This window comes from Cyprinodon tularosa, unplaced genomic scaffold (genome assembly GCF_016077235.1).
Source record: "Cyprinodon tularosa strain WSP-4 unplaced genomic scaffold, ASM1607723v1 ctg909, whole genome shotgun sequence".
In the NCBI taxonomy this organism is placed as follows: Eukaryota; Metazoa; Chordata; class Actinopteri; order Cyprinodontiformes; family Cyprinodontidae; genus Cyprinodon; species Cyprinodon tularosa.
Genome location: NW_024039684.1, coordinates 162,560 through 181,299, shown reverse-complemented (window position 1 = coordinate 181,299; position 18,740 = coordinate 162,560). Strand labels below are relative to the sequence as shown.

At 43.4% G+C, this 18,740-nt stretch overlaps 1 long non-coding RNA gene across 1 annotated transcript; it reads left to right on the top strand.

Moving 5' to 3' along the window:
- The first annotated feature begins 12,789 nt into the window (after nt 1-12,789).
- On the top strand, nt 12,790-18,250 carry LOC119776105. The gene is made up of 3 exons (XR_005279736.1): nt 12,790-12,918; nt 13,010-13,245; nt 18,122-18,250. It is a non-coding gene; the product is annotated as an uncharacterized LOC119776105 (long non-coding RNA).
- Nucleotides 18,251-18,740: the final 490 nt, after the last annotated feature.

The window sequence follows — 18,740 nt, the reverse complement described above, 5'->3', positions numbered from 1 at the left end:
TCACGCTGGTGGTAATGACACCCGGTTACGCCGATCGGAGGTCACTAAAATTAGTGTTGCTTCGGTGTGTAAGTTTGCCAAAAAAATGTCGGACTCCGTAATTTTCTCTGGTCCCCTCCCTGATCTGACCAGTGATGACATGTTTAGCCGCATGTCGTCATTCAACCGCTGGTTGTCTAGGTGGTGTCCTGAAAACAACGTGGGCTACATTAGTAATTGGCAATCCTTTTGGGGAAAGCCTGGTCTGATTCGGAGAGACTTCATCCATCCCACTTTGGATGGTGCAGCTCTTCTTTCTAGGAATCTGGCCACATTTATTAGTCCTCCAAAACCCTGACCACCCAGGGTGCAGACCAGGAAGCAGAGTTGTAGTTTAACACACATCTCTGCAGCTTCTCTACTGTTACCCACTCTTTACTCCATCCAGACAGTGTCTTGCCCATGACCAAAATCTAATAAATTAGCAAAGATTCCCAAAGGAGTAAATCATGATAATCTAATTAAAATCAAAATAACTCCAAGTGGGGAAAAAGTTAAAACAATTAAATGCGGTCTGTTTAACATAAGATCGCTTTCCTCTAAAAGTCTGCTAGTTAATGACTTGATTTGTGATAATCACATTGACTTGTTTTGCCTTACAGAAACCTGGCTGCAGCAAGAGGATTATGTGAGCATAAACGAGGCAACTCCTTCAAGCTATTTAAATTTTCACATACCCAGAAGTTCTGGGCGAGGAGGAGGAGTAGCAACAATCTTCCAGTCTGACTTACTGATTACTCCCAAAACAGTTAATACCTACAACTCTTTTGAACATTTAACCCTTAATTTCCCTGATCCAAATTTCAAGGCAAGAAAACCTCTTCTTTTTGTAACTTTGTATCGTCCGCCAGGTCCTTACTCTGAATGTTTAGATGAGTTTTCAGAGTTCCTTTCTGATTTGGTATTAAATACTGACAGGGTCATCATAGTGGGAGATTTTAACATCCATGCTGACATTGAAGGCGATAGCTTAAGAGCAGCCTTTAATGCTATCTTAGACACTATTGGCTTTGTTCAAAATGTGAATAGTCCCACACATTCTCATCTTCATACTTTGGATCTTGTGCTGACATACGGCATAGAATGTGAAGAAATAACAGTATTTCCTCACAACCCTGTCCTCTCTGACCACTTTCTAATAACCTTCAGGATTACTTTAACAGAGTTCTCCTCCCCCAAAAGAAGGTTCAATTTTAGTAGATCTTTATCAGATAGTGCAGTTATAAATTTTAAAGAATCGGCTTCACTTTCTCTCTCCTCTGTGTCGCTGAGCAGTGCTGCAGAGTGCAAAAGTATAGCTTATTCCCCTTCACAGGTTGATGATTTTGTTGATGGGGTTGCTAGTTCTCTGCGTACTGCCTTAGACAACGCAGCTCCTTTGAAAATGAAAACCGTTAAAAATAGAAAGCTTGCTCCTTGGTTTAATGCAGAGCTGCGTACTTTGAAGCAAAATGCTAGGAAACTGGAGAGAAAATATCGCTCCACAGGCCTGCAGGAGTCCTTCCTAGTCTGGAAAAATGGTTTACTGCTGTATAAGAGGACCCTTTGTAAAGCAAGAGCAGCATACTTCTCCTCATTAATAGAGGAGAATAAGAATAATCCTAGATTTCTTTTTAATACAGTTGCCAAACTCACCCAGAGCCATAGCTCTGTTGAACCGTCCATTCCACCTGCTCTTAGCAGCAATGATTTTATGGGATTCTTTATAAATAAGATTGATCTTATTAAAAATAAGATCATAAGCACTCCTCTATCCGCGATTGTACCTGAGGTAGTCATGGAATCTGAACCGGGTTTAGACTGCTTTGATCCAGTTGAACTTTCTGAATTAGCAAAATTATTGTCTTCATCTAAGCCTTCAACTTGTATGTTAGATCCAGTTCCAACCAGGTTATTTAAGGAGGTATTCCCTTTTATCTCCTCCTCCATTTTAGATGTGATTAATCTATCTCTGTTACAGGGATATGTACCTAAAGCTTTTAAGGTTGCTGTAATTAAACCTCTGCTTAAGAAACAGTCTCTTGACCCAGATGACTTGGTTAATTATAGACCTATATCCAATCTTCCTTTCTTATCCAAAATTCTTGAGAAAGTAGTTGCCAAACAAGTTTGCGATCACTTCCACCATAATGAACTTTTTGAAGAGTTTCAGTCTGGCTTTAGAGCTCATCATAGCACTGAAACAGCTCTGGTGAAAGTCACTAATGATATTCTCATGGCCTCAGATAATGGACTTGTATCAGTGCTCGTCCTGTTGGATCTTAGTGCTGCATTTGATACAGTTGACCATAATATTCTTTTAGAAAGACTTGAATATTTTGTTGGAATTAAAGGAACAGCACTAGACTGGTTTAAATCTGATCTATCTGATCGAATTCAGTTTGTTTATGTTAATGATAGATCTTCAACACGCTCAAAGGTTACCTGTGGAGTACCACAGGGATCAGTGCTAGGACCAATTCTCTTTACTTTATACATGCTCCCAATTGGTAGAGTTATTAGACAGCATGGGATTAATTTTCACTGTTATGCTGATGATACCCAGCTATATCTGTCTATAAATCCAGATGAAGCTAACCCATTACATAGATTACAGGCATGTCTTGAAGACATAAAAACCTGGATGACTCTTAACTTTCTGCTTCTGAATGCAGACAAAACAGAAGTTATAGTCTTTGGACCAGAGTCTCTGAAAAAGAAACTGATTAGCCAGTCACTTCATTTGGATGGGATTAAACTGATTACAGATAATAAAGTAAAAAATCTTGGTGTTATTTTTGATCAGGACCTGTCATTTAAATCCCAGATCAAAGAGGTTTCTAGAATTTCCTTCTTTCATCTGAGGAACATTGCAAAAATTAGAAATATCCTGTCCAGGGGTGATGCTGAGAAACTAGTCCATGCATTTGTTACTTCAAGGCTGGACTATTGTAATTCTTTACTATCAGGAAGTCCACAAACTGTAGTTAAAAGCCTTCAGCTGATCCAAAATGCTGCAGCCAGAGTTCTGATGAAAATTAAAAAGAGAGATCATATCTCTCCTATCCTGGCTTCTCTTCATTGGCTTCCTGTTAAATCAAGAATAGAATTTTAAATCCTCCTTCTCACATATAAAGCCTTAAATGGCCAAGCTCCATCTTATATCAGAGATCTGATTGTTCCTTATGTTCCTAACAGAGCACTTCGCTCTCAATCTGCAGGTTTACTAGTGGTTCCTAGAATTTCTAAAAGTAGAATGGGAGGCAGATCTTTTAGTTATCAGGCTCCTCTCCTGTGGAACCAACTACCAGTTTTAGTCCGTGAGGCAGACACCCTGTCTACTTTTAAGGCTAGGCTTAAAACTTTCCTTTTTGATAAAGCTTGTAGTTAGAGTGGCTCAGGTTATCCTGAGCTATCTCTATAGTTCTGCTGCTATAGGCTTAGACTGCTGGAGGACATAGGGACCCCCATTTCATCATTCTGCTTCATTCTCTCTCTGTTCTCCTATTCTGCAGAATCTGTTTGTTCAATCTCTAACCTTCTGCTCTCTCTGCTTTTCCTCAGAGTAGCTTTGCCTCGTCTGTTCCTGTTTGGCTGTGACGTCATCCAGGAAAGAAACATCAGCTGTGCTGCTTCTATCAACACCCTTGTTTGTAGATGTTGGAGATCGGCCTGTCTTCAGGTGTGGTCCTGTTTCTCTGGCCGTGGCTGGGTGGATGTGCTCTCTTCGTCCTCTGGCATGGGAGCTGCCTTGGAGCTCGTCTGCCTGGCTGTGTGTTTCCTGGACGGGGCCGCCTTTTACAGCTGCTTTTTGTATCTCTGCTTCTGTCTCCTTGAACCCCAGTGGGCCTCAGCAGATGGCCGCTCACACTGAGCCTGGTTCTGCTGGAGGTTTCTTCCTGTTAAAAGGGAGTTTTTCCTCTCCACTGTCGCTACAAGCATGCTTAGTGTGAGGGATTGTATTTGAGTCAATGAGTCAATGCAATCAACTGGTTTTCCTTAGATAGAAAACTTTGTATCAATTTGACTGTATGATCTGGTTGAACTGTAAAGTGCCTTGAGATGACATGTGTTGTGAATTTGGCGCTATATAAATAAACTGAATTGAATTGAATTGAATAGATTACTCGTTACTTAAACAAGGTAACGGCGTTAGTAACGCCGTTACTTACAACGCCGTTAGTCCCATCACTGCTCAGTTATGTGTATCATTGCTACTAATTATTACTATGGAGTTTAGTCGGAAGGTTGTAGTAACTCTACAGACAGCATTTGAGTTATTGTATCTTTATTTCTCTTGTGTTTAGGATCACGCAGATGCATTATTACAGATCCAAACCCATGTATGATACAAAAGAAAGTCAAGTTTAAATCAACTCGTCTGGTGTCCTCCTTTCTGACCTAATCCCCATTCAACATCCTTCTGGGCTTAAGTAGTGCTCTGGCCGGCACTTCTCTTGACTGTGTCCGATGGAAAACTAAAAGGCGCAACCTAATAGTTCAATATACAGTCCAACCACCTGCTATCTCCCCTACACTAACATTACAAAACAGAGAAGTGTCTCTTGTCAATTTAAGTATTATCATTCAGAAAGTATGCAAGTTTTGACTGTCATAAAAACAACTGATAGAGGAAAATCAAGCAAGAAGACTGAACCATCCCGTGCATGTGATCTTTTATGAGTGCAGAGCTGAATAAAGGTTTCACAAAGTCACCAGGTTTTGTTTTGTATGAATCAGTGATTGAATCTCTTTGTGCGAGTATGACAAATTAAAATTTCATTGTGAAACTCAAAGCTCTTGACAGGCATCTTTGGCCAGCAACAAGCCTGATTTTGCATAGGTAAACAGACGTATTCTGCATCACAAAAGCATTTGAAGAAACAGCTAGGGAGACCATGGACAATTAGCCTTAGCTAAAATGTTGTAGTGTGTGACATGATTCATGAAACATACTTTGTCCCTATCAAATAAACGAATAAAATAAAACTGTTAACAGTGCATGTATCTCATCAGCAGAGTGTGAAACACAGACAACCAGATAAGCAACAGGTGGCACGAAGACAACACTTTTGTTTGCTGACCTCAATGTACTTAGGGAGCCCACCCAAATTCGGACAGGTTTTTCACACACTGACTAGAAGCTTTAGAAAACAGAGTCAGACAATCCTTAGCAGCAGGATTAACTGCTGTGTTTGATCAGTATGGATTTCTGAATGGTGGATCAACGGATGTAGAATATTCAAAGAATCTCTGTTTTCTAATTAAACAATCTTGTCCTCTATAGGTAGCTGGTTCTCATGTTTATAGATGCTGGAGATCGACCTGTTTTTCAGTGTAGTCCTGTTTCTGTGACTGTGACTAACTGGATGTGCTCTCTTCGTCCTCTGGCATGGGAGCCTTCTCGGAGCTCGTCTGCCTGGCTGTGTGTTTCCTGGACGGGGCCGCCTTTTACAGCTGCTTTCTGTATCTATGCTTCTTTTTCTATGTCTGCTTCTGTCTCCTTGAACCCCAGTCGGCCTCAGCAGATGGCCGCTCACACTGAGCCTGGTTCTGCTGGAGGTTTCTTCCTGTTCAAAGGGAGTTTTTCCTCTCCACTGTCGCTACAAGCATGCTTAGTGTGAGGGATTGCTGAAGAGTCAATGAGTCGATGCAATCAGCTGGTTTTCCTTAGATAGAAAACTTTGAATCAATCTGACTGGATGATCTGGTTGAACTGTAAAGTTCCTTGAGATGACATATGTTGTGAATTTGGCGCTATATAAATAAACTGAATTGAATTGAATAGTGACGATAGTGAAAATATGGTTTTTCACTCCTGCAGCTTTAGGTTAGCTTATTACTCAGGCTGGGAGAGGTTTGTTACAGGGTTCATCAGACAGAAAGCTTGGTGGTAACCCTGTCTACAATGGTTATCATTTTAGCTAATAGCAATAAGTAGCATTCATCTGTCAGAGTCTAAACAGTCTGTTAACCAGAATGTGGGGGGTTTGCGTTTAGGATTACCATGTCCTCAACAACTGAGAATCAGCACCTCCTCCACATCTTAACTAAGGATTTTTTAGAGCCCCCTTCATCCATAAACAGAATTAACCTTGGGTATGAAGTAGCTGAGTGGGTATAAACCTTATATCTGAAGAGTTGTTGAGTTGCTCGTGGATCATGTGTCCAGAAAGTCCTTTGAGGCGATGCAGAGCAGAAAGTTCAGGGCTCAGCTCCTCCCAGTCTTCTTCTCTTACCTCTGCAAAAAAAAAAAAAGACTTGGAGTTCAACCAGAAGGTTCTTGAAAATCTTATTTCTGACAAATTTTAGCAGTGGGCATGTTCTTATGTTTTAGGGTCAAAACAATGACTGGATGTTGAATAAGAACCTAACAGCTCTAATATGTCCTACATTTAAAGGTATTATTTTTTTTATGCTGAGCAGGTTGGTTTAAGATTAATCATTAATATCAAAGCAGTTTGTTGGTTTGACAAAGCATGACTTTAGGTTTTAGGATGAGTCAAAACAAAGTAAACCATAATTATTCCTGAAATGAAGACGTTATTTCCAACAAGTTACTGACAGACAAACCTGCATGTAGGGTCTTATAACTTTATCATACCTCGCATTGTTTTGGGGCTAGTAGTGATTCCCAGGAAACAAACCTTTGTTTAGCAACCTGAAATCTGTTAGCATGAGTAATGTTTTAAGACCTTGCCTCAGAAATCTGAGATAACGGCTCTTTGTCTGTAAATGGAGTAAATGAGACCCATGTCCCAATCTCATTCAATCCATAAATCCATTGGACAGAAATCTAAAGGAACCTTAGAAGAGTCCTTGACTTTCCTTTAAAATCCTGTACAATAAGCAAAATGTTAAACGTTGAAAATGAAAAATAATTTCCTACCAAATCCTTTGGTGATATACAGGAGGGTAAAGATGACCAGGAACCCACAGATCGTCCATCTCCCTCCGCTTTCTGCCATCTTGCTGCAAAATATGGTATAGAAAGAATTTCAAGAAACTGTTGCAACAAACTAAAAACAGAGGCAGTTGTACCTTTGCTGTTTTCCTAAAAAAATAAAAAAAAATAAATAAATAAAGGTAAACCATACACCATACACTGGTTAATGCCGCATTTTCCATAAATTAGATAAATAAACCTTGAGTTACTGGAACTCGAATTCCTTATTTAGACTCGATAATGCGTTTACTAATTTTAACGTCAGCTGAGATAACATTTGCGTTCTGGTGTTTATATTTATAATAAAAAAAATGCTGCCTTTTAGGCAATGCTTATCACGTAACGTTAAAGTATTGGTCCCCTAGCAGAGACTTAACCTTTATCGTCTTTAAACTAAATAACGTGTAATTTTCAAGCCTCATGGAGTCATTGTATATTTTCTTTTGGAGAGTTGACCAAGTTTTATTGTCATTTGGTGACCCAGTAAGAAGCTAACGATAATAATAATAATAATAATGAATTTTATTTATCATGCACTTTACATTTGATTTCAAATCTCAAAGTGCTACAAAACAAGTTTAAAAGACCATAACATTAAAAACAGAGTAAAAAGACAGTCATTAAAATCAATACATTAAAAGGCATACGTAGCCTATTAAAAAAAAATCTAAAATCAACAATTGTAGGAATTTCTAAAAAGGAAAGTTTTTAGTCCTTTCTTAAAACAATCCACCGTCTGTGGGGCCCTAAGGTGGTCTGGGAGGGCATTCCACAGACGGGGAGCTGCAGCTTCGAAGGCCCTGTCGCCCATTGTTTTTAGCCGTGTCCTGGGTGGGGCCAGACGGTGCTGTTGGCCTGACCGGGTCCGGGAAGAGGTGTGTGGTGTGAGCAGTTCAGTGAGATACATGGGGGCCGCACCGTGCACACAGTGATGGGTGTGCAGAAGAATCTTGTACTCTATACGGGCGTGAATGGGCAGCCAGTGTAAAGTGTGAAGGATGGGAGTGATGTGCTGGTGTTTCCTCACCCTCATCAGGACCCTGGCAGCGCTGTTCTGTACATACTGGAGCTTCTGAAGGCTCCTGCCAGAGATCCCGACGAGGAGAGCGTTGCAGTAATCCAGCCTGGAGGAGACGAAGGCGTGGACGAGCTTCTCTGCAGCAGGGAGGGATAGGGAGGGACGGAGTTTAGAGATATTACGGAGGTGAAAGAAGGACGTTTTGCAGATGGAGGTGACATGATTGTCAAAGGAGAGGTGGGGGTCAAGCTTGACCCCAAGGCTTGTAACAGAGGGAGAGAGGGGAATGGTATGACCACAGAATGAAACAGAGGTGAGAGGAGAGGAACGGAGTTGATGAGGAGTACCAGTTTGGATGGCCTCTGTTTTTGAGGCATTAAGCTGCAGGAAGTTTTGATTCATCCACGCCTTTATATCCTCCAGGCAGGAGCTGAGGCGGGTGACAGAGTTGGCGGGGGAGCTGGGAGGAGTCATAACGATGTGTCTGCTGCGCCTGTCGTCTGGTGATTATGTGGCCCACTGCATTCATTAAAGCTACAGTGTGTAACTTTTAGCGACATCTAGCGGTCAGACTGCAGACTGCAGCAACATGAACATCCCCCCCCCCACCGCTTCTCCCCCCCAACAGTACGGCGAGCGTTACGGGACAAAATGTCTTCCACGACGTCCGCATCACCTACCTTCTCAAGTGATGAGGTTTGTTTACATAGATAATTTTACAGATAGTATTTCATTAGTCTGTGTAGGGTATAGATTTCATGTAGACTTAAGATAATAAATATACCCGTAATGGGCGATCTCGCAATCGCTAGTTTGTTGGCTCTGCGCTGCCGTAGCGCAAAGATGTCTGCCTCCATGGCTGCGAGACCCGCTCCTATGTAATTATAAATAACGAATTCTAAGGCAACGCAAATATTAAGGTTAAGAGGCTGAGCTCGTAGATGATGATAAATAACATAGTTATGTATAATATATTACATTTCTGACTGTATATCCCTGTAATTATTACACACTGTAGCTTTAATCTCTGCATTTAGTTTTATAGATCATCAACTGCATGTCTCAATGCCAGCACAGTCACAGGCATTACCTCGCCGCTTTGTTTCTATCTGAATCTGCACCGTGTTAGACGCAGTTCATTGCAATGAGCGCTTTATGGCATCCCTTTCTCATCGCTGCATGTGCCATGATGCCCTCTATCATCGTGGCAGGCGCTTATGGTGCCCTTCATTCATTGTGAATGAGGAAACACTGGAGCCTTGAAGTAATAAATTTAACCTGAGTAGATTTAGTGTCGCGAGCTGAACGCAGAGCGAGCCAGCTGACTGCTGATGGCTGAGACACAGAAATGCTTGGAGACGGGGAAACAGGGCGTGGCAGAGCCGCGAATCTCTGCAGCATTGCATGGATCAAGAGTTGTCTCAGAGGATGAAACCACTCTTTAGCCGGTGCAGAGGGGCCAAAGCTCACTTCGAATTGAATCAGGACATCTGAACAGACGTCTGAACTCTGCCCGCGCCCTAGGCGACTTCTTTGAGATGTGGATGGGGTCCCTTTTAAGATTAACAATAGATGCTGATTGGCCTGTGACGGAGGAGAATAGCAATTGTTTCTTAAATTGAACTTCAACCTAAGCTCCATTTAAATTTATTTTTGCCAAATGAAGTGAGATTAGCCAAGCTCTAGGATGTGATCACAGCGCTCTATTGGCAACATATTTTAGCTATCATAATCCTTTCCACAAAAACCTTTAATGCCATAAAGAGTTTTATTGTCAATACAGACATACCTGACTCCTGCTAAGTTATAGGAGCCAAGTTAGTAAAATTGCATTATAAATAGTCATTGATTTGTTACTTTTTGATCAATTCCATAAAAAGAGGATATATTTTTTATAATTTACCTTTTAATTTACATATATTGATTAATGAGTGCTGAGCTTCATTCATTTAGTCCTCAGAGCCGCAAGACCTCACCTATCTACACCTTCTCACCTATCTGCCAACAGCCTGTATGAAGAATACAGGCTGTTGTCACCTCAGGTGTGCCCCAGGGCTCTGTCCTGGGGCACACCTGAGGTGCCAACAGCCTGTATGAAGAATACAGGCTGTTGTCACCTCAGGTGTGCCCCAGGGCTCTGTCCTGGGACCCCTGCTCTTCATCATCTACCTCCTTCCCCTTGGCAATATCTAAATTTAACATCCACTTCCATTGCTATGGCGATGACACCCAGCTCTACCTCACCACGCAACCATCGTCCTCTCTTCCGCCTGCCTCCCTCATAGATTGCATCTGTGAATTAAAAGCCTGGTTCACCAACAACTTCCTTCAATTAAACAGCAGTAAAACTGAGGTTCTCCTCATTGGCACCAAATCAACTCTTTCCAAAACGGACAGTTTCCAAGTTACTATTGATAGCTCCTCCATCTCCCCCTCCCCCCAGGTTAAGAGTCTGGGTGTCATCCTCGATAGCACACTCTCTTTCCAATCCCATATAAATAACATTACCCGGTCTGCCTACTTCCACTTAAGAAACATCAACCGCCTCCGTCCCTCCCTTACCCCAGACACTACTGCCATACTTGTGCACAGCCTTGTCACCTCCCGACTAGATTACTGCAACTCCCTCCTCTTTGGACTTCCTCAGAAATCACTCCACAAACTACAACTGGTCCAGAACTCAGCTGCTCGAATCATAACAAGAACTCCCTCTATCCACCACATCACTCCGGTCCTCCGACAGCTCCACTGGCTCCCCATACAGTTCCGCATTCACTATACAAGTATCATGATGACTTTCAAGGCACTTCACCATCTTGCCCCCCCATATCTGTCAGACCTCCTGCATGTTCCCACCCCCTCCCGTGCTCTTAGATCCTCATCTGCTTTGCACCTGTCTGTCCCCTCCGCCCGTCTCACCATCATGGGGAGCAGAGCATTCAGCCGCTCTGCCCCCCGCCTCTGGAACTCTCTACCACCCCAACTTAGAAACACGGACTCAATTCTCCATTTTAAAATACAACTCAAAACTCATCTGTTTAAGATTGCGTATTCTCTTTAAATATCAATTTCACTGTCACAGCCTCTGTATTTTTTAAATGTTTTTATTTTGTTTCTGACACTGTGTTTTTTATGCTTTTTGTACGGTGACCTTGAGTGTCCAGAAAGGCGCCTTTTAAATAAAATGTATTATTATTATTCAGACTACAAGGTAGCTAAGGGAAAGGGGTTTAGCCTATAAAGGAGTGTTTGGAATGAAAAATAATAGTTCTAATAACAAGCTAGACTGTTTTTCTGGGTTTATTTCATAACATTTCATTTAGCTCAAGCTGTCTGTAGTTGTTTTAAGTAACGCTATGTGGAGACCTGCAGTCTTTTTGCAGGGTTTAAATAAGTGGGACTAACCTTTATGTCGTGTTTGTTCTCTTTCTTTGTAAAGAAGACAAAATGCCGACTGATTGAAATACATCAATGTCAGTTTATTTAGCCGGACTGTATAGTTGAAAACCTTTTTCGCACTTTTATTAAGCAGGTTTATAACCCTTGACTGTCAGTGAGAGACTGTGGAGAGAGACTATGTTTTATATTTTAGTTATACTTTTCAATTATTTCTGTGACTACAACATTAACTACTTTCTATTCTATTTGTGTTATATGATGTTTTGCTTGTTTATTTACTTTTTTCATGTTTTGTGGCGACTAAGGAAACACTTCAGATGGTTTCATATAGAAAGTTGGCACCACATAAAAGATAAACGAGTGCATCACAGGAGACAGGACACTTTACTCTTTTGGGGAGGTTTGGTTTTCACATGACAAACGGAATGGATCGCTCTTCATGTATAGCATAGGCCACATATGCACACACGTAGTTATTAGTGAGTTGGTTTTCTAGACCACCTCAAAGAGGGCATCTAGATTTGTTTATTTGAAGGATTTTGTTAAACATGAAAGGAATAAATTCTGTTAATACTTAAAGATGTTTTCTTTCTCTTTGTACACTTTCTGATGGTGCCTTCAAACCAGAAGCAAACTCTGCTATATCTTCACCAAGTTTGTGCTTTTATTCGACTTGAAATTCACCTGGCCAACAAAAGTTATTCGTAAGAAAGTCGAATTTGCCCAGGGGAGCGAAAGGCTCCTATATCATCCAGTCTGCTGATTACTGACTTCCAAAATGGCAGATATTGATTTCTTGGAGCAAATTGCAGTGCTTATTGTACTTTTAAAAGCCGAACGAAACTTTCAGCACAGACGTTCTCCTCAGTATGCAGTCGTTCCTCCAGAGTCCTCTCAACTCAGGGTTCAGACCAAGAAGCAGAGTCCGAGTTTAACACACGTCTTTGCAGCTTCTCTTCCCAGACAGTGTCTTGCCCTTGACCAAAATCTAATAAATTAGAAAAGAATCCCAAAGGAGTAAATCCTGATAATCTAATTACAATTAAAAGAACTAAATTGGGGAAAAAGTTTAAACGATTAAATGTGTTTTGTTTAACATAAGATCACTTTGTTCAAAAATTGTCTTGCCTTCTTTCATCCACAGTAAACATTATGAAACGTCTATAATAGAAAAACATTCTGATGAAGGTTGATGTGATTTGATAAGCAGGTTAAATAAAGCAAGAAGATCAATTTCTTGCTCAAGCTGTACTTTGTAGCTTGCCCTGATACAACCCTCCACTGCCAGGTTAAATACACTGAAACACAAACAGTCATATGAATAAACTAGGACACCTTGTAAATGTTTGTCTATGTCAGGGTACATTGATGTTGTTGGGATCTGGAGCTGTACCACCTGTCTCCGGCAGAGTTCGCTGTGGATCCTCCTGAGCTGAGCCTTCGACACACCTGAAGCCCATCTCGTCATCAGGAGGATCCTCCACCATATAAGCAGCCCTCAGACCTCGCATCAACGCCGCAGTGTTTATCCAGTTTGGTTAGCACCTGAGCCTCACTACCTCTGTGAAATCTTTGTTGCTTCTAGTCTCCTAGTTGGATTCTAATTCCCTTTTTGTCTCTGCCTACAGGAAACCTGTTTTTGTCCTGTAAGCTCTGGATGAGCTTAACCTGTCGAGCCTGCCCTCTGAGCCAAACCTGAAGACCCTTCTCTGGATTCCCATGCTGCTCTGGACTAAGAGCTGGAATACCAAGGTCTGTCCAAACGTTAGATGCAAGACGCTGAAGCTGAAACAGAACTCTGCTGAATTAAACAGTCTCTGGACCCAACAGTGCCTCTCTCAAAGCCAAACCCGGATTCTTCAAGGTAGATCTCAGTTCAATTCAATTCAGTTTATTTATATAGCGCCAAATTCACAACACATGTCATCTCAAGGCACTTTACAGTTCAACCAGATCATACAGTCAAATTGATACAAAGTTTTCTATCTAAGGAAAACCAGTTGATTGCATTGACTCATTGACTCAAATACAATCCCCCACACTAAGCATGCTTGTAGCGACAGTGGAGAGGAAAAACTCCCTTTTAACAGGAAGAAACCTCCAGCAGAACCAGGCTCAGAAGAAAACAATTCCACATTCATCTGCTACGTGGCTAACTGAACTGTCTCCCTTACAGTATCCTGTGAACCAGTTCCCCAGAAGTGAACCAGTACCTGACATATTTCCGTGTGCTTGTGTACAATAAACATTGTTGAACTTTTACTCCAGTTTCCGTCTCCGTGGTGTTCTGCATATTGGGCCTCTCTGAACCAATCATGACAGAACACTGCGGCCAAACACAAGGCCCAGCAGACCATCTCCAGTGCCATTTGGAGGAGCGAGATGCTCAGATTTATGGGAACACCCAAGCTCTATGTGAGTTAAACACCTACATTGAAAGGCAAAATCAAATGATTCAAAGCCTCGCTAACAGTTTGAGCAATGCTAACGCCACGCCGCTAGCACAACCATTTCCGGGTCCAGTTCCTCCTCCAAGGTCACCAGCGGTGACGTCATCATCAGAGTTCCGACCTAGCCTCCCTGAAAAGTTTTCAGGTAACATTAGTGACTGTAAAGGATTTTTATTTCAATGTCGATTAATCGTCAAAAATTCCCCTGGCAGTTTTCCTACTGATTACAAGAAAATATCATTTATTTTGTCTCAATTGACCGGAAGAGCCCTGGAATGGGCGCAGGCTAGGTTTTCTTCTGACGAGAGCCTTAGTTGCCAATACTCCGACTTTATTTCTGAGTTTTCACAAGTCTTCAACCAGGAAACAGATCAAACTGTTGATTCTCGAGCTCTTTTGAAACTAAGAGAAGGAAATTCTTCTGTAGCTGAATTCTCCATTAACTTCCGGGTTAAAGCCGCAGCTTCCAGTTGGAACCAATGTGCTCTAAAGACTGCATTTTTTGAAGCTCTCAACGAAAACATAAAAGATGAACTTGCAACCCTCGACGAACCCGCCACTCTCGAGGAATTAATCCGCCTGACAATCAGGCTGGATAATAGGATTCGAGCCAGAAATAGCTCTAAACCAAGGAATCATGGCCCTTTAAATTCTGTTTCTGCCTCTAACAATGCTCCTGCCTTCTCCTCTTCCACAGAACCTTTTTCTCAGCCAAGATCTAAGATCCAATCTCTCTCGTTGCCAGTTCAGGCCTCTCATGCGGTTGAAATGGAGGCCGAACCCATCCAGGTTGGACATACAAGGCTAACTCCAGAGGAAAGGCTAAGGCGTGTCAGGAGCAAGCTGTGCATCTACTGTGGTCAGAGTGCCCATTTCATTGCCTCATGCCCAGCTAAATCAAAAGCCGGGGCCTGTCAGAGGATCTGAGGAGTCTGACGGGCCATGTTATTTCTGAGAAATCTCCTCGCCTATTACTCCCAGCCACGTTGTTTTTTGCTGATCAAAACCTCACTTTATCTGCATTCATCGATTCAGGCTGTGAAAGGAACCTAATTGACTCCAATTTGGTTGAACAACTACAGATTGAAACTGTTCCTCTCACCCAGCCTCTCTGTGTCTCCGCGATCGATGGAAAGAAGCTTCACCAAGTTACCCACCAAACACAACCCCTCGAGCTGTTGGTCTCAGGTAACCATCGAGAAACCTTATCTTTCTTTGTTTTTCCCTCTGCATGTTCTCCATTGGTTTTGGGATTCGAGTGGCTGGAACGACATAACCCCCACATAAACTGGACTGATCGCCATGTTGAGTCTTGGTCGACCTCATGCCATGAGACGTGTCTTCGTTCAGCGGGCCCCGCTGTAAGATCTCCTAGGGGTGGGGGGGAGATGGACTCTCCTGACCTTACTTCTGTTCCTCCAGAGTACCATGATCTAGCTCCTGTCTTCAGTAAGGTTTGTGCTACGTCCCTTCCACCTCACAGACCATATGACTGTGCTATCGAGCTATTACCAGGAGCTCCTCTACCCGGCAGTAGACTTTATAATATCTCCAAACCCGAACGGGAGACAATGGAAAAATATATAAATGAGTCACTAGCTGCTGGAATAATCCGCCCCTCTTCATCTCCGTTAGGAGCAGGCTTCTTTTTTGTGGGTAAAAAGGATGGATCACTTAGACCATGCATCGACTACAGAGGTTTGAACCAAATCACTGTTAAGAATAAGTACCCACTTCCTCTACTCGCTTCTGCATTCGAACCAGTTCAAGGCGCCACTGTCTTTACTAAGCTCGACTTAAGGAACGCCTATCACCTTCTCAGAATCAGAGATGGCGATGAATGGAAGACTGCCTTTAAGACCCCTCTGGGTCAAATTGAGTATTTAGTCATGCCCTTTGGTCTCACAAACGCTCCTGCGTGTTTTCAAGCCTTAGTCAACGACGTTCTCAGAGATTTTTTGAACGTGTTTGTTTTTGTCTACATTGATGACATTCTCATTTACTCCAAGGACCTCACAGAACACAAGAAACATGTCCGCCTGGTCTTACAAAGACTCCTAGAGAATAAACTTTTCGTCAAAGCCGAAAAATGCGAGTTTCACCAACCTTCAGTCACCTTTTTGGGGTTTGTGCTCGAGGGCGGACAGGTTAAGCCATCTGAGGATAAGATAAAGGCAGTTTTGGAGTGGCCGGTTCCCGAAAACCGCAAACAGCTGCAGAGATTCCTGGGTTTTGCTAACTTTTATCGACGATTCATCAGGAATTATAGTCAGACAGCTCTTCCTCTAACTTCTCTTACTTCAGTCAAAAGAACCTTCCAATGGTCCCCCGAGGCACAAACTGCCTTTGACAAACTAAAGATGTTGTTTTCCAGAGCTCCAGTGTTAATCCAGCCTGATTCATCAAAACAATTCATCCTCGAAGTCGACGCTTCCGACTCAGGAGTTGGTGCTGTCTTATCTCAGAGACTCGATTCAGACCAAAGAGTTCACCAATGTGCTTTCTTCTCCCGTAGACTTTCCTCTGCTGAGCAAAATTACGAAGTTGGTGACCGCGAACTACTGGCCATCAAATTGGCATTAGAGGAGTGGAGACACTGGCTTGAGGGGGCAGAACACCCGGTTCTTGTTTGGACAGATCATAAGAACCTTGCCTATATCCAATCCGCCAAACAGGCCAATCCTCGACAGTCAAGGTGGTCACTATTTTTCTCTCGATTCAATGTCATCATCTCTTACAGACCCGGATCCAAAAACATCAAACCCGATTCTCTCTCTCGTCTTTATTCCACTGATCAATCCGAGACGCCTGAACCTGTTCTACCCGCTTCCTGCACTGTTGGGGTGGTTACCTGGGAGATCACTGACCTAATAAATTCTGCCCTGGCTTCAGAACCTGACCCAGGTAACGGTCCCCCAAACAAATCTTATGTTCCTTCTTCAGTCAGGTCTCGCCTAATTCAGTGGATGCACAATGCCAAATTTTCCGCTCATCCGGGGGTGAGTAGAACCATCAACCTCATTTCAAGACGTTTCTGGTGGCCCACCCTGCACAGAGATGTTAAGGAGTATGTGCTGGCCTGTTCTACCTGCGCCAGAAACAAGTCCACACATCAACCTCCTTCTGGCCTGTTGCATCCACTTCCTATTCCTTCTCGTCCCTGGTCTCACATCGCAATTGACTTCGTTACTGGTCTTCCCATTTCTCGAAGTATGTCCACAATTCTCACCATTGTTGACCGATTTTCCAAGTCCTGCCATCTTGTTCCCCTCAGGAAGCTTCCCACGGCTTTTCAGACCGCCCAGCTCCTTATAAAACACGTTTTCCGTCTACATGGCATCCCTCAGGAGATTCTTTCCGACCGAGGACCACAATTTATCTCTCAGGTTTGGAAGGCCTTTTGCTCAGCCCTTAACTGCAAATCATCTCTCACCTCAGGTTATCACCCACAGTCCAATGGCCAAACGGAAAGAATGAATCAACAGCTCGAATCCTCCCTTCGTTGTCTGACCTCCAGTAATCCCACCGACTGGAGCCAACACCTCCCATGGATCGAATATGCTCACAACTCTCTAAAATCAGCTTCCACCGGCCAGTCTCCGTTCCAGGTCAGTCTTGGTTACCAACCTCCACTTTTCCCCTCAGACGAGAGAGAGATTTCGGTCAAATCAGTCAACCACCACATCCGCCGCAGTCATCGCATCTGGAGAGACACCATAGCCACCCTCAACCGTTCCATGGAAACCACTAAACGTTTCGCCGACTCCAAAAGACGCCCTGCTCCAGTTTACTCTGTCGGTCAGGAGGTATGGCTCTCCACTCGGGACATTCCCCTCAAGGGGATGTCCCGTAAACTCTCTCCCAGATTCATTGGCCCCTACAGGATTTCCCAGGTCATTAACCCATCAGCCATTCGACTGCAACTTCCTCCGACTCTTCGCATTCATCCCACATTCCACGTCTCACAGATCAGGCCTGTGATCTCCAGCCCTTTGTGCCCTCCGTCCGACTCCCCTCCACCAGCCCTGGAAGTCGATGGTTATCTGGCTTTCACCGTCCGCCGGATCGTGGACTCCCGTCGGTGAGGTCGTGGCTGGCAGTACCTCGTCGACTGGCAGGGCTACGGTCCGGAGGATCGCCAGTGGGTTCCTGGTTCCTACATCCTTGACCCGTCCCTCATCGAGGAGTACGAGCGATCCCTCCCATCGACGTCTTCTGGACCGCCAAGAGGCGGTCGTTGAGGGGGGGGGTACTGTTGGGATCTGGAGCTGTACCACCTGTCTCCGGCAGAGTTTGCTGTGGATCCTCCTGAGCTGAGCCTTCGACACACCTGAAGCCCATCTCGTCATCAGGAGGATCCTCCACCATATAAGCAGCCCTCAGACCTCGCATCAACGCTGCAGTGTTTATCCAGTTTGGTTAGCACCTGAGCCTCACTACCTCTGTGAAATCTTTGTTGCTTCTAGTCTCCTAGTTGGATTCTAATTCCCTTTTTGTCTCTGCCTACAGGAAACCGGTTTTTGTCCTGTAAGCTCTGGATGAGCCTGCCCTCTGAGCCAAACCTGAAGACCCTTCTCTGGATTCCCATGCTGCTCTGGACTAAGAGCTGGAATACCAAGGTCTGTCCAAACGTTAGATGCAAGACGCTGAAGCTGAAACAGAACTCTGCTGAATTAAACAGTCTCTGGACCCAACAGTGCCTCTCTCAAAGCCAAACCCGGATTCTTCAAGGTAGATCTCAGAAGAAAACAATTCCACATTCATCTGCTACGTGGCTAACTGAACTGTCTCCCTTACAGTATCCTGTGAACCAGTTCCCCAGAAGTGAACCAGTACCTGACATATTTCCGTGTGCTTGTGTACAATAAACATTGTTGAACTTTTACTCCAGTTTCCGTCTCCGTGGTGT